Raw genomic sequence first — 17,613 nt, 5'->3', positions numbered from 1 at the left:
CTGCCTACCACCAGAGTAGAAAATGAAATAATGTCTGTGAATTTTCTTAGCACTGTGCTTGCCACATATTAGATACTAGATTAATGCTGATTTTAAGTTTCTAAGTTTTACCAATTCAGATGTTTGACCATGCATCCTGTCTAGCCTTACATTTTTGGATGTTTGGTATCCTGGTAGAGCAGAATATATAATATTATATTCCCATGAATACAAACCTAATTTTTTATACTTATGAGCTCTTCGTACTTGAAAGAGATTGTTTATCCAAAAATAAAGGGCAGTCCTTGGATGGAACTATTTTAAGCGGCAAAATTGCCAACACGCACATTCTTTTCAGCTACTCTGTAAGGAAGACCAAATGTACCACATGGATTGTGGAGAATTTTCAGAGGATACTCAATGTCCTAAAGAATGTTCCATCTTATATATAGCAATAAAAGGGTTAGTTCATCAAGGTACACTGCAGGAGGTCAAGATTTGGCAGTACAGGTGTTTGTACCTTAGCACATCTCCCCATTTGTCTTTAGGTTAACAGGTTCCAAGGGCATCGCAGTGTCCTTCTTTTGGGGGGGGGGGGTCCTGCTGGCCCAAAATTATACTCAGCATGGCCCAGTGGCTCTGATTCGGGGGGTTGAATGGTGAATTTTGATGTTTTTCTCCTGGCCTATTATACTCCAAGGACTTTAATGGCAAAACAGAACATGCTACCACATTGAAGAATGTGCAGTGGACTTTGAGAGCCTCCCAAAATGATGCATGAAGCCTAGTCACATATCTAAAGAAAGGTCAAGATTAAGGCTTTATGTATTCTAGCAGAAAAAATGAATGCCCATGATTCCCAGAGGGGTCAATCTTTGCAGTAATGAAGTTTATATTTGGGATGATGGGCCATCCGTCATATATGTTCTTTTGGTTAATAATAGTCTTTGTTTAGTAGTCACTCTCCTAGGAGGGAATGCTAATGTAATACTCACTGAGTTTTCTGCTGCTGGCTGGGGATTATCAATAGGTCATTAATAAACTACCATCACATAGAAAAGACAGTAAGATTATATATACTCCTACTACCTCCAATTACTGTAAGAGTAACAATTATAAGGTTGTACTCCTACAGCCACCCTAGGGCGAAAATGAGAGGAAAATGTTCCATTAGCTTAATGAAGAGAACACGGCAGAGCCACAAATTTCCTCACTATTAGCACCCATGGTGTGCCCCAGCACAGGAGGGAAGCTCAAGTTCCAGGGTAACAATTAAACTTTCTGACAATTAGCCCCTGCAAGGTATGGTCTCTGAACCTAAAGGAGACATTTCAAGGAATCCCATTTACATTTTTCTCACCTCTTGCCTCTGAAATTTGAGTGAGTCATTTGCTTGTGGAAATGGAGGGCATCAGGGCAAAAGTTTCTTTTACAGATGACTACAAAGCATTATTGGCAGGCTTGCCAAAGAGCACCCATCAACTGAATGCCCCTGTTAGTAAAAGGGAGGGTTAAGAAAGGTGAAAGATCTGCAGAGAAATGTTCACACCAACCTAATTAGGGAAAAGATGAACTGGATCAATGTGAGTACTTCAGCTTTAGTGTTATTTGCGTTAGAAAGAAGACCACTGAAGAATAAGATGTAAGTCCTGGCATTGCAACTGTCAAAGAGTCAGGTTTGCTCCTGGCAGGCCTTGTATTAGAGGGAGAAGAAATCAGGCTCCCCAGACAGGCTGCCCTGTATTCACATTTTGGCTCTATCGTTTACTCTCATCAAGCCCCGATTTTTCTCCTCTGCAAAATGGAGGTACCAATAGAACAAACTTCCACGGTTTTGGGGAGGATTAAAAGAGAAAATCCATAGAGATTAATCAATAGTAAGTGCTTGACAAATGTTAGGTATTATTATCTAGGTTCAGAATTAGCCTACAACACCATGCATTTGTATAGCATAAGTAAATATGTGTGATAATGAATACTCTCAACATTTCCTTTGCAAAATTTCCATGTTCAAACTTTACTTGGGTGTAATTAAATAGTTGACTTAAGATCCTCTCAATTTAAGAAGTAGTACAGAATATTTATACAATTTGGAGATGTAACATGTCTGAACTGTTCTACAAATTGATCATAAATATATGGATAAATATGGGCAAATAATGGACTTTTCCGTCATTATCCAAAACACAAGGGGCTTTTGTTTCGTCCAACTTCTTTACCCAATTAAATGGAATACTGATGTTGAGCACGCCAGTCCACTACTTCTCTTGCCCCTTATTGCAGCCAGAGCCTGTTGAAAAGTGGGTGGTCTACTGCCTATCTCTCTGGGCAAGACAAAGCAGTTCTTAGACAAAGCCCAACTTCTCTTCCTTGGAGCTGACTTTGACCATGGTGCAGCTCTAATGTACGCCTCTTTCTCTTTTATACCCCACACCCTCCAGGGTAGCAGTTGGCCTCAGCAACTCTAGATCAGTCACCTCATGAATGCAGTTCCCCCCTCCCCATAATTTTGCTCAAAATACTCTCAATGGATCTCCTGAATTGAAAATTTCCAACCTCTGACTTCCAATTATAGTTACTAATAGAAAGCTTAAAAAAAAAAGTCAAATAGCGGACTATCTTATTGAGAAACAGTCTTGCTTAGGATACAATATTTCAAGCATTATCTTTCATACCTGTGGATTTTACACTGATGTTTCAGAAGGTAGTTGGCAATTGCAATTAGGCTTTAGGTGTTTTGTGAAACTACAACAGTTGTTTTTTTAAAAAATCTTTTAAAATAGCAAGATACTGAGTTTGAGAAATAGAAGTACTTCTCAATGATACCTTTGCCTGTCCTGTGACACCTAGATGTCCTTGTGATGATTAAGCTTGGGTCACTTCTTTTTCCCGGTGTGTGGATTTTGCCTTTCACAGCACTTGCTTCTCTTTTCCCGATCATTAGAGGGTTCACTTTTGCCCCCTGCTACCTGGCTCTCCCCCATTTTGTGACCATTATACATTACGTTGTAAAAATTGTACCCCACTTCCATTCCTATGACTCTTTGTCCTGATTACCCCTCCCCTCTTTTTTTAACTCCAAAGAATTTATCACCACCTCATATACTATGTATTTTACTTATTTACATCTTTATTTTCTATCTCATCTTACTGTAGTTAAGCTCCTTGAGATCAGGGGATTTTGTTTTATTCATGCTGATCCCCAGTGACTAGAATAATGCCTGGCACATAGTAGATGTTCAACAAATAGTTATCTATAGGTAAAATGTATTAATTTTTAAAATTGTGACCCAACCTCCAAAATTATAGGTGAAGATTTTTATAACTCAACTTCCTTAACTATGAACCCTATCATCATTGTCATCATTACTTTTTTCTTATTAATTTGTCTCATCTCTCATGGCTACTAACAATAAAATTTAATACCTATACTAATTTAAAAAGAGATCTAATTTTAAAAAAAGAGGTTGACTTTTTAAAAGATTTAAAAAGAGATGGATAAAAAACAGATAATCTAATCATCTTGTCTTGCTTCCACATTTTTCAGATTTAGAAACTGAAAATAGATATAATTGTGATTGCACAGCTACTTGCACTGTGTGGATCTCGGGGAGTGGGGGAGTGTTGTTTTAGTTTTAAGATGGAAAAGCCCTGTGACTTTATAAAAAGATTTGATAACCTGTGCTCATGAGGATAGATGCTCCCATAAGCTCATGAGCCCTAATTCCCTGTTTGCAATCACGAGTAATAATTTTGGCTGTCCCTTTATCAAGGTGGATGGACCACATGAGTAGGATGAATAAGGAGGTGCTGATGTAGCATAGTTTGAAAGGTATCTAACAGTATGGAGGCCCTATAGCCCTAAATACAGAACACTGTCAATGTCAGAAATCGCACCATTGGCCTTTTTGCTCAGCTTTACTCACTTTGCAACATTCTATCTGAAAAGCAAATCCTCTAATATTAGAGCACGTGAAGTCGCTAATACTTCAGTGGGGACACAGAGACTTGGAAGTGATTCCCAAAATCTAGGCACACAGAAGTACTGAGATTTTAGGTATGGAGAAGGGGCAAAGTGGATACTAGTAATGTACTCAAAGAGAAAGCAAAAATGCTGAGGGTCAACTGCCCACCTAAGGCCAGCTCTGAATTTCCTCCCCAGTAAAATGGGTCAAACGAGCCTGCATAGTGTTAATGGTGGACTATGATGCAGAACTAATCACGTTGTATAAACGCCTTTGGAAGCATGTGGTTGACACAATTATTTGAGAATTGTGAATTTACTAATAGATAGCATCCTTGGATCTCCTTCTTACTAAGTGAATATTGACGAACATATAGCATTCAAGGTTGGTGCAGCACATCTTTGAAGGTTTTCTGCAGTTGGATGTCCCTGGCACAAAACAAAACACGTTTTTGTTGAGAGAGATGAAATGAGGGAATGCAGTAATGTGTCGAGGGCAGGGTAGTCCCCTCCTGATGCAGGCAAAAGGGGATGCAATGTCTGTAGAGAAGTACACAGTAATAAAACTGACCAAAATTTGTCTGCTTTTCATTATCACTATGTGCCACCAATTCTCAACTATGCAAATAATAAAATAATCCTCCTGTAAACTGCCTTGTGTTAAATTCTAAACAATTGCTCTGGTTGTGGTTGAGTTGAAATAAAACATATGAAAATTTCAAATGAGTACATCTTGATAACTTACCCTTTAATAAACATTGTATCCTACATGTAAATTAATTTGGAGAATTTCCAATTATACAGTTAATACCCCACAAAAGGGCTCTGCTATACCCATTCTTTTTGAGAGTAACAATTGTGAAGTGCTGAAACTCACTTTGAAGGCAATTTCTATGTTTAAGCAGTATAATTGAAATTAACAATTTAGCGCTGTGATTTTAAAGATGAAGAAACAGAACCTGAGTTACTTCAATTAGGTCATTCTGTGTAGTTTTTATTACAATAGTGAAGCAGCATGCCAAGTCTGAGGCATGTTTTTCACAAGTGTAAATTTAATGTTTTTGACAAGTGCAAATTTTATTTCAAGCATCATCTTTTACTAAATTTGAATAGTATTACTTTATTGTTAACTCTTTTTTTTTTTTTTTTAATTTTGAGACAGGGTCTTGCTCTGTTGCTCAGGCTGGAGTGCAGTGGCACAATCACAGCTCATTGCAGTTTCGACTTCCCAGGCTCAGGCAATCCTCCTGCCTCAGCTTCCCAAGTAGCTGGAACCACAGGCTCACACCACCACACCCGGCTAATTTTTAAAAATTATTATTAGAGACATAGTCTCCCTGTGTTGTCCAGGCTGGTCTTGAACTCCTGGCCTCAAGATATCCTCCCACCTCAGCCTCCCAAAGTGCTGGCATTACAGGTGTGAGTCATCGTGTCGGGCCTGACCATTTTTTTTTTTTTTTAACTAAAGAATAACTCAAGAAAACAGAATGTTACATCAGTGGTGTAATCTAGTTGTCTAAATTGTACCTTTTGCAGATGTTTTGGTTTTACTAAAACTCAGTTACCAGTTACTGTAATGTTAGTATGCATTACTGAGACAGACTAACATGTAGGTATAAACTCTCCCCTCTTTTTGAGATATATAATATAATTTAAAAGTATTGGTATTTTTTATTCTGTAATATTTCCTTTTTAAATTTTTGTACTGGCATGATTATTATGCATACACACACACATTTTCAATAAAAGACCATTTTTAGTATCTGCACTCCTTTTTCAGCCATCATTCTCATTCCTTTCATGATTATTACTGAAAATAATTTTGTCCTGTGAAGATGGGTATTAAAAAAATCCACTTTAGGTGTGAAATACTCCAGATATGACACTAATACCTACAGCACTGGTACTACAATGAGATCTTTTACTCGGAGCTCTTAATTAGCTGCAGCTTTGCAAATACACTTTGTACCTTCACTGGCTGATTTTTCTAGTGATTGCTAAAACAATGAGCTACTTAAGACCAATCTGAGCTCCGTTTAATTCAGTTAAAAGATAATAATTCTTATTATTGCAGTTACTTTGTCTTGATTGGTTAAATTAACATTCAGTTATTGGGGTTGCTGTGCAATATACGGTACTATTTTACCTACTGTGTGTTCAGAGTAGTCTTGTCATAGTAACAGCATGCTAGCATAGGAAGCATTATAACAAATAGGTAAATACATGTCTTTTGTGAATTAAAGGAGGTAATTATGTCAGCCTTACTGCATTTGTGGGTGAATAGCTAAAAATAAACTAAAAATGCCAGAAAATATTTAACATTAAATAAAAATAATCACAAGATTGTCATGAGTGAAAATGAGCTATAAAACATAATTTTTAGTTTCTCTTGATAGACTATTTCAAATTAGAATATGAAAACACATATACAAATACTCTTTTATTTTCCCTTCATTCAAAGCAGTCCCAGTCCTAGACTATACTCTACAGCTACGATTGCTGTAATTTTCCTGTCAAAATATTTGTTACAAAAGACTTCCAAATAATTGTTTTTATTTTTATAATCTATCTTTATGCTTTGTACAAACAAAACCCAAATAAATCTTGATATTTAGAATATTTTGGCTCCCTAGAAACATGTAGGATTATGCTGTATGGGGTGTCCTATTGAGATTCATTTAAAAACAAACACATCAGAACTTGCAACTGAGCCTCCAAGTAGTCTTTGGTTAACTACACACTTATTCCAATGATTCTGCCATTGTCCCAAATCTTTCTGGGAATTTTTTTCTTTGTGGATGGCCTTTAAACCATGTGGCATATTCTTCCAAATATTTGATGTATTGAGCCTCATGAATATAAGGTGGTTAATTATGTTAGATAAAATGGTTTTTATTTAAACAAAAGAGGAAATTATGAGGTTCATTTTTCTTTTGTAGCTTCTAAATTAGCTTCGAAGGCTTTTCCAAGAGAGGTCCCCTGAATATTTTTCTAGCTAGGATACACTGGAATCGTATCTAGAGGAGACTAATTTGAAAGACATGTATTTGAACTGGTAGAGTTGTTAATGATGTGAGTCCTCCTTTTTCTTTTAATAGTCAAATAGATTTTAATGGCTATTGATGTAAAGCAACAATCAGTGGCATAACACAGCCGTGTGTGGGCAAGAATGAAATGCTTAAATTTAGAAGCCACCAGGGAATTATCTGACATCAGTTTCAGGATCACATTACATTTTCCCCAATCTTTTTTTCTAAATTTGGCCTAGAACATCACTCAGCAGTGGGTTGACATTATTTTGCATATATAATTATCCTCAGCCTTATTCCAAAAATGATTTGAGAAAACTATAAGAGAAATAGTAGTATATCAATAAAGATCAGTACAATATGATAGGGCAGTACAATAGGATGCAACATAAAAAATAGATTGAGGGTGGGAGAGGTGACTCACACCTGTAATCACAGCACTTTGGGAGGCTGAAGTGGAAGGATTGCTAGAGCCCAGGAAATCGAGACCAGTCTCCCCATCTCTACAAAAAAAGGTTTTAAAAATTAGCTGGGCATGGTGGTAGGCACCTTTAGTCCTAGATACTTGAGAGGCTGAGGCGGGAGGAATGCAGAGCCTGGAAGATTGAGACTGCAGTGACCCGTGATCACACCACTGCACTCCAGCCTAGGTGACAGAGCAAGACCCTAGCTTAAAAAAAAAAAAAAAAAAAATTTGAGGCAAAGGGAAAATAAGGATAGAATAGAAAAATGAAGACAATACAAAGCTATTAACAAAGCATGTACATGAAAAGACTCTGCATACCTCTAATAAAGATCAGAATTTCAGCTGTCAGTTTCCTAGTTACCAAACCAGAGAGGAAAATAATCTGTTACAAAACATATATATACTAATATGTGTGTGTGTGTAGGTGAGGTGGCACTGGTTAGCTTAACTAGATGAAAATCTAAACCTGACTCTGCCATTGACATAAACTTTTGATTTCTATGTGTTGCAGTAAACATGAGGATTTAATACTTGGCTTTTCCCTATTATACTAGAATACATTACAAACAATAATTGGAATGTAAGTAATTATGACCTATTTTCAGTTCATAAGTCATTAATAGAAACAGCTGACATTGATATTCGAGGGGAGTCAAAGGGAATGAACAGGCATCACCTATGTCGCATTCACTTTGTATATGCTACATCATTTAATTCATATACCAGTCTGAAGAGGTAAGGTTCCTATTTTATAAATGAGGTCCCTGGGCCCCAGGAGACCTTCTTAAACAGAGATGGCATTTGAACTGTGGCCTGCCTAATGCTACAGCCAGAGTATATTCTCCACTTACTACATTGCTTACTAAGCCTGCCAAAGGCTTTATTGAGAAACTATCTTAGGTAGGATAATAAAAAGTTATCTTTCTTTTGGATTCCCTAAGCATCAATCTTTGGTTTTCACAAAGGCCCAAGATTACTGTGCACTCATTTGAGTTTTAACCTTTATGTTAGCTATACTCTACCCAAATGATTTACTCATTTTCTTTATATGAATTCCTTTTAAATTTATTTAAAGATAACTTTAAATCACTATTAAAAATGTAAAACCAATGTGTTTGCCAGAAATAGAAGACACAAAGAGAAGTAACTATTAAAAGATGGGAATATGTGTAGTTCCTAAGAAGCTCTCTGGCACTACCAACTGTGCCTCCCTGGAGGGTGGGGGCCCTCCTATGCAGGACTGGGAAGTCAGGAAGCTCCTTGAGTGTAAGGGAGTGGTCTCCGGGAGTTTCTGAGGATCAAATCCAGGCCTCGATGTCATTTACCTTTCTCTTTTCAAACATGAGAGAAACTTGGCATTGTGGCAGAGACGCAACCCAGGGAAGATGAAGGAATATACCCACTGCCATCAGAAATGTGTAGCTGCAGCCTAGGATACCTTATTCAATGGAGCAAATTTGGGCAAAATGCTGGTAGAATAAAACAAAACAAAATGTGTCTTTTCTGTGAGATAAGAACAAATTATCTCCCACTCCTTTTAGCATTACTGAGATTTAAGTGCCCTTGTTCTGAAACTTCAGATTTTCAGGAAGTAAAATTTGACAACTCAAATGTTTCACCACATGAATAAATCAAATAATCTGATATTAAAACACTTTATGTTGTCAATCTTTTTCTATTTTTTTATGAAAAAAAAGTCAAGAAACCCCAAGAGATAACAGCTGGTACTCAAAGCATTTCTACATCTTTTAGATTGTAAATTTTAGGAAAGCAGGTACTTATTCTAATTGTACATTCCCGCACCCCCCCACCACCAAACAGGCCCCAGTACACTATTTTACGCAATGTGTGTTAGAATATTCTGAACATATTCATCTCTTTACCAGACATCCAACTCAGGTTTGATCATGGTTCATCTTAAAAAGAAATGACTTCCACAAACAGCAATTTGTTATGAATGGTACAGACCATATGTTGGACAATGTAAAAGACCTCCAGAAGTTAATTGAGCTCTATTAATAGTTTGTGCATTATTACCACATTTGTTCAATGTTCCTGTGGAATAATTTTATTTTCACTCAATCCCACTTTGGGTAGAATATAACTGTTTTCTTATAATTTGTGAATTTTGAGAAAACGTCTTTCCATGAATAATGATGAATTGTTAAACTTTAGCAAACTTTATAAAACACTTACACCCACTCAATTGTACAGCCATTTCATTAACTCCAAACACCCATTCAAGCAACTGAGTAGGCATTCCTGCAATACAGAATTGAACATTCAAAACCAAGGGCACATGGACAATTCATATAATTTTGATAATCTGAAGGCACAGTCACATAATTATAGGTAGAGACAATTCCATGAAAAGGCCATTATAAGTCTTTGATACAGAAGGGAATGAACACTGATTGAATACCTATGCACTTATAACTTGGTATCATTCAATGCTCACAATAACCCTACAAAGTTGGGAGGAAACTGAAGACCACAGAGGTTAAGTAATTTATCCAGGACCACCCAGTTTGTAAATGACAGAGCTGGGATTTGAAATCAGGCCTGTGTGACTTCAAAGACTGTATTATTTTCTGTATACCACTTTGCCTTTATGGTTAATGGAAATGTTCTAAATAATCACTTGGAACTTTTGGATACTGGCGACTCCATTTCATTAGTATACGGGGACCGCTGAAAGCTGTGGCTTTATAGGATAGGGAGAGTCATAGCATATCAGGTCTCATTATGCCAAACAAAATCAGGATTGACTCTAGTAAATAGTAGGGAGCCCACAAAGCTGTTGTAGAGTGAGTTTCGGAAGGACATTTCTAAGATACGAGTGCCAAATGTTTTAAAGTTCACTGAAGCATAACTGCAAGGAATGTGTCCTATGATGGGCAGCCTCAGCTGTTGCCAGTCTGACAGTTTAAGCCAAGGCACTACACAGTGTGTCTGAAGATCAGTGTCATAAATGGCAACAAATTCTCTGAAAAGTGCTAAAGATGGCAATCGCAGGGCAGAATTCACCTGTGCCCAATACAGACTGAACCACTGTTTGCAAAATAGCCTTTCTATATACACATGCAAAACCCTAATTACTCAAACATCACTAATTTGTTTTAGGTGACAGGACAATCTGTTTTATTATGTATTTAACATTTTGCTACTTCATTAAATCAACACTAAGCTGCTTTTGTGTTTCTGGTGGCACTGGAAATCTAAAGGTATGAAAATGAATGTCATTGTCCACAAGAAGTTTGAAATATTAGGGAGGTAGGGGAAAGACTGGCACACTAATATAAATCAATGTGAGGCCACTACTCTAGAGCTTGTATTTTTCTTGTTTTCCACACATGCGCACACACACACACACACACACACATTCAAAATAAACAAGGCTAAGAATGTTTTCCAAGGTAGAAGTTCTACTGGATGTGAACTATCCTAAAGAAAAATTTAGTTTATCAATTGACTACACATTAGGATAGTTGGTAAATCTAAGACACATTAGCATACAAATGTTAGATTACCTAACATTTCTTCACATATATATTTTCCTTATAATTCTATATAGACATCATATTTTCTTCACTGATAAGGCAGAAGTAAATCTCATACTAGCAAATTGAGCACACATTCAGTATCAGTGAAGGAGGCAGGAGGGGAATCAGTGGGAGAAACGTATAGTTAGTATGTAGGAGTTTTTTGTATTTAATTTAGTATTTCAGTATAATAAATTAAATATCAAATCAAATATAATAGTAATTACTTTCATTAGACATTTATATTTACCCTACATATCCAAACCCCAAACATCTGGAGGCAAAAAAAATTCTCTCTCATGAATATACTTACTATAATCTTTATTTCCTTCTGCTATATCAGGTGCTCAAGTTCCTGGGATTCTGTTTGCTAGAGATAGACCCATGGAGATATGCTGCCCCCACGGTGTGCCCTTTAACTGGCTGGTGAACTTCAACCATCACCTTTTTGGGCAGTTTCTGTAGTAACATACAGAAATAGTCTCCTACGCTACAATGCTAATAAACTGCAGGAGGTAGACTATATCATTCAAAATATGGAACTGTTTTTTGTCTTTTGTCTAATCCCAGAGTGGCATACAATATGAGCACAAAGCTTAACATTAATTATGAATTTTTATTGACTAAATTAAGGTCTCCCTCTCAACCATATTGCTCAGCAGTTCTAAATTCCAAGCCATACCTTATGTTCAATTGTGTTTAGGCCTTCAATATTAAATAAAATAACGTGCTATTTTAATATGTATGAGAGAAATACTTATGGCACGAGACCACTGCTATTCATATTAAAAAGTCCTTTTGCTCCAGTTGGTTAACAAGCTACAAATATTACTAACCACTTCTACTGATTATTGCCTTAGCAAAAGCAGAATTAGAAGCGTGGCCATCTACTTTATTTTAGATTAAACATTTTTTGATTATTGACAAAGACATAACTTTTTACTGATTCTAGACTTAAAATAAATATATGATGCTCTATAAATGTACATGTTATAGAAATGGTAAGTAATAAAGTAACAGGCTAACAGTTTCTTAAGAGCCTTTAGCAAGGGGTAATTAGAAGCGTGGCATCTACTTTATTTTAGATGAAACATTTTTTGATTATTGACAAAGACATAACTTTTTACTGATTCTAGACTTAAAATAAATATATCATGCTCTATAAATGTACATGTTATAGAAATGGTAAGTAATAAAGTAACAGGCTAACAGTTTCTTAAGAGCCTTTAGCAAGGGGTAATCTTTGATAACTGTGATAGATACCATTTTTAGGTTGAAATGTGGGAAAAGGCCGACAACTTGTCCTGTTGGTAAATCTAAGAAAATAGTTCTTCAAAAATCAGCCAATCCATAAGGGATTACAGAATACTAAACTTGTATTCAGTAACACTAAGAGACCAAGTAAAACATTTTAATCCCTGTTAAATACTATATTTCAATTTCTAAAGTGTAAGAGTGATTTAAATTGTTCATTTTAGAAAGGTAAAGGCTAAAATTCTTTCTAAATTTTTAATTACTAACTTTCCCATTTATCAATGCATATAATAAAGATTGAACTTTTAAAGGTCAAATTGGTACATCTATTGTTCAATGGCTTTTTCATTCTCAATGTAGTCTTTACGAGGTAGTTCAAAATAACTGTAGCTCTCAAAAGTTATCACAATAATCAACCGGTATTTCTCCAATGCATATATTACATACTCAATTACATACTCATTTCAGTAATTTCATAATTGTTTTCATTTTTTGATTATTTTCAGCTTATTATTTCTTATGTATTGCAGCTTCTGGGAGGAAAGTTACATAAAGCATCTGGAAGTAACTGGAAGGTATACCCAAATAAATAAATAAGAGTTTCTTTCTTTTTTTTTTTAATGGAATATATTTCCTAGAGACAAAAATCTTTAGTAGAGAAGGTAACATTAAGTTTGGCACTTAAACATTTTGAAGTAACATAGTTGAGAAATACTATGTTAAAAGTTATTTATTTTCTAAAATGTACAAGTGACTGACTCATTTTTATTATCACTCATGCACTGTAACAGTCTGGAGAGCAGCAGGTTGCTTGAACAAATGCAACAAATATTCTTTCAACACTTCAATAAACACAATGTAAACATTCACTTTAATAATGTTTCCTTTGTTAATGCAAAACCGAGTGCATTTTTTCCTTCCCTCTGGCTGAGCTATGACTAGCTGAGTAGCAACAGCAGAGTGCTGAAAGAATTTTTCAACAGCAATTTGCTTGTTCTAATTTACTTTTCAAGGTTGATGATCAGAATCATTACGTTGCTTGCAAAAAGATCTATTTCTATTAATTTGATCCAGTCATTCCTCTTCTTCTCATCATATTTAATTTCCCTGGCAGCTTCACCAAGTAAGTTAATTGAATCAGAAGTGCCATTACCACTCCAGTTCTGGTTTCATATAAAAAATGAACTCCTATGTCCTTTAGAAACAAATCTGCTACACCTGTTGAGAAAGTATGGGTGTACTGAAATGAATAACTCATGTATTTCCACAGGATGGTGATGAAACCTTTGCCTTTTGCTCTTCAAATACTCTTTCTAGTTTAGTAGACCCATGTCTGCAACGGGCAGTACCAAAGTATTATCTGTTCAGTACTCACTTTTTTAAAAAATAAGAAATTCTAAGAAGGTCTGTTTTTTGAGCTAGAACACAATCATCATCAACAAGATCAAGAAAGAGAAATCTTGTGTAATTTTCAAATTATTTTCTTTCATGTAATTTTACATGATGCATGTTGAAAAAGCAAGGCAAACGTGTAATATTCTAGAAACATAATGGGAAACAAGCTATTCCCTACATCTGCAATAACTTTCAAAATAGCTGTTTTCCTAATCTCCTTTCTGTGAGGGAATGTGTGTTACTATAGTTACAACATTTAAAGAGCCCCAGCTAAGTAGTCTGGAAGTTCAATGGTATCACATTCTTCACACTAAACACACCTAGAAAACCAGTGGAGAAAAGAAACTCCAACTTCAACCACTGGCAAATTAATAAGAGTTAATATAAATAAATTAGCTCACACTTTCTTTGAAATTGGGTGTAAGCAGGCTATGTGTATGAAAGAGAAAAATCACAGGGTTTTAAAATAGATATAGTCACTAATTATCTCTTTATAACCTGCAGAGGGCACCCAAGTCCTTTGAAGGAAAAAGTAAAAATTTAAGAGGAATAACTAATTTTTAAATTTTTCATAACAAAATTTATAAACATAAAATATCATTTAAAGAGGCCATTTAAAGGAAACATGTAGTTTTGACTTTAAATGTTCAACAGATTAGAAATGCAAAATTTCACATCCTACTGGAAAAAAAATTCAGCAGGTGGTTTTTAGTGTGGAGCATTTGTCCATCTGTAAATGCTTGTGCATCATACATTAACATTACACTGATGTCAATTACGCAGATTAGCTAGGGCATTAGAGAAATCAACCAGACCTTGCAGTATCCTGCTTATAAGGCAAGAAGCTAGTGATACAGGTACAGCCTTGTATTGTTCCAGGCTATACACAAACACTAATGTTATATCCATGAAACAACTGGTGCGGACAGTTGGAGGCTAGTTGGAAAGCCTTCAGGTCATAAGAGTTTTAATCACTTTGTTTCAATCACAAAGGAACTCATGAGTTCCTTTGCAATTTTCAGTTTAATGAATCCTTTCATTACTATAATACTGTGTTTGGAGGAAAGATATTTGAATATTTGACCTTAAAATATTCTTCATCTTACATGATACTGACATGTTTCACAGGGAAACCCACCAAGTCAGACACACTAGTGTTGTACACATTTACGTAAATTCATATACTTGTTTATATATGTTGTGTATATATATATATTCTGTGATGGTGAATTTCAAAATATATCCTGTTTTATTGAATAAATATAACTGCACGGAGTGTAATGATTAAAAACACTAGTTTCTTGGCAACATAGCCATGGGAACCTGCCCTCTATCTTTATAGAATGCCGTATCTTATATTTTTCCTGATCCGCAATTTTGCTGTGGTTTAGGAACTTGCTATTTGAAACTAGTTATTAAATTGAAACTAGAGGAGTCTGGCTTGGCACAAACGTAAGTTAGGTATGCACTTCTTTGAGTCATTGTTTCAATTTATAAATTAGATCACAAAAAGTCTGAGCCAAAAAAAGTATAATAATCTAAATACATCCCTTGTATTGCAAAATGCTACTAGAACAGTAATTACTAAGCATTAAAATGCTGTTTATAACTAAATCATTAATCAAAATCTAATCTTTAAAAACACATTTTGTAACAAATCACTATAATTTTTTTTTAAAGGTCTTAAAATATACTGGAGGAATAAATCCTGATTTGACATCTTACAAGATAAAGACTGACATTGCTATTGAAACAGTTTTAAACAGCAAATTGAGAAACCTACCATGAAACATTACTTTTCTTTCTCAAAATACTGTGCAAAATTCCATATAATATTTCAAAATTTAAAATTACGGAAGAAGAGGTACTCAGATAACTGAGAAAAAGGCAGGCAGAAAAAATTTAATTACTCGAGTATTTTGGTAATGCTGTCACTTTTTTTTTTAAAAAAAGCATTCTGAAAATGAATGCAATTATTCTTATAATGGAAACACAAGAAGCTCCTTTGCCTCAAGAAAAGAAATAGTTAACAAAGCTTCGAAATCATTAGTCTTAAGGTGGATAACTGTGTACTGCAACACATTTTCCTCAACTGGATTTCTTTACCACACAGTATGACATTTTCTAACGGTGGTGGTGGTGGTAGGGGGAAAGGTGAGAAGAAACCATGCAGCTTAATAAAACAGAAGCATTTTCTCAGCCTAAGTTGTAGCCACTGCTTTGATTTTTGGTTATGTCAGGGCCAGTTAAGTATACTCCAGTGCATGAAACAAAACTAGAAGCAATACTTAGAATGTAGTCTTTGTTTCTTCTTTCTTCAAAGCCTATGTTTCCTAATATCATTGTTAGGCAAAGCAAAAAGAAATGTTTGTTCTATTACGTAAGAAATAAACTTCATTTGGTATTCAATTGACTTTCTAACTTAGCAGACAGGACTTTACATCTTCAAATACTGAAAATAAATTGCATTCTTGGCCCTTGCTTTAAAAGGTTATAGAGAATAAACGCATACCCTGGTAGTGTTCTAGTGATCTCCCTAATCTCAGTTGCACTTTGTCAGAACGAGGTAACTGGTAGTTAAGTGAAATACCCTAGATCAAAGGGGGATTAATCACCAACTGAATCCTTGCTGAATAAACCTGTCATTCAAGAAAATTATTTCCACTGAACTTAGCAGAGGATTGAAGGTATTTGCATAACAGGGACCAACGTACTTCAGCCAGGTTAAAAGGTTCAGAATTCATCCCATGTTTAGCTTTTTGCCTCCTTTTCCTTTCAGCAGCCTGGTACAATGGTTTCTAATCTGATAATACAGCTAACTATCTAAATGATGTCAGAACAGGAAAGTATTGCAAAGTTTGGATGAGGGATGGATCAATTTCACTTTCAGTAACTCCTAAATCTGATTTGTTGGAATTTAAGATGTAATCCTAAAAAAGTCCCTTAAACCTGAGGACTGTTTATTAACACCCCTTTTTCTGACCTTTGTCTTAGGAACAACCACTCTGTTGTGGCAGCAGTCCCTACAGAAGGCCTGGATGATAATTCCACCTACCTAGCTCCCAGGGGTAGTGTAGGAGTCTATCAATGTCTATGAAGTATTTTGAAATACTACAACAAAAACCAGAAAAAAAATTGGCAATTGTTACCAAGTATAAATGTCTGCCTTGAAAGATCTTAAATCATACAATGTATAAAAACACCATAATTTTAACCTAGTAGAAATACTGAATTGGTGTGAAAAAAATGAAAACGATTTTATGGGACAGACTAATGTTTAATAAAAAAATTTTTTTAAACAAATAATTGTCATCAGAATTCCTGACAAGACTACTTCAAACTTGACATTTGAATCAATTACTTAAAAAGTTAAAAAAAAAATTGCCACCACCGTAAGGGTATTGCCTAAGTACTATATTGCTGGCTCTAAAAAGTTTTTAAAATATTGTTTAGTAAAAAATGGAGAAAAGAAGGGTTTACAAAATCATGAACCATCTTTTCTGGAGTTCATTCTAAAAAATTTAACACTTTTTTTTTTTTAAACCTTTCGAGTTTATTGAAGAATAATTACCTATGTGATAGACATCAGATTTCATAACCATATTTTGGCACTAAAAGGGAATTTAGCAATTTTGCATCTAGAGAAGGTCTGACACTATCCAAATCTTTCACTGGAAGTAGTTGCTCATATTCACTGCAAACGCAAAGCATCTTTCAAGTTAAAAAATGCAAAGAATAGTTATCAAAGAAAATGAATAAAATCCATAGTGAGATAATTTTTTAGAAAATGATTGAAGTTTTAACCCAAGAAAGGACTCTTAGAGTGTCTTATAGCTTAGAATAAGAACATGTCAATCACGATTAAGCTTCTGGAATCGGAATCCCTTTGAAATGCAGCTGTTTCTTCTTTAATTGTGGCAACGGACTCTGAAGAAAAGAAAGGTCCAGCCTTAAAGATGAGTAAGGAATACAAAATAGCTCAGG

This window comes from Gorilla gorilla, chromosome 15 (assembly GCF_029281585.2).
Source record: "Gorilla gorilla gorilla isolate KB3781 chromosome 15, NHGRI_mGorGor1-v2.1_pri, whole genome shotgun sequence".
In the NCBI taxonomy this organism is placed as follows: Eukaryota; Metazoa; Chordata; class Mammalia; order Primates; family Hominidae; genus Gorilla; species Gorilla gorilla.
This window is presented reverse-complemented; position numbering follows the sequence as displayed.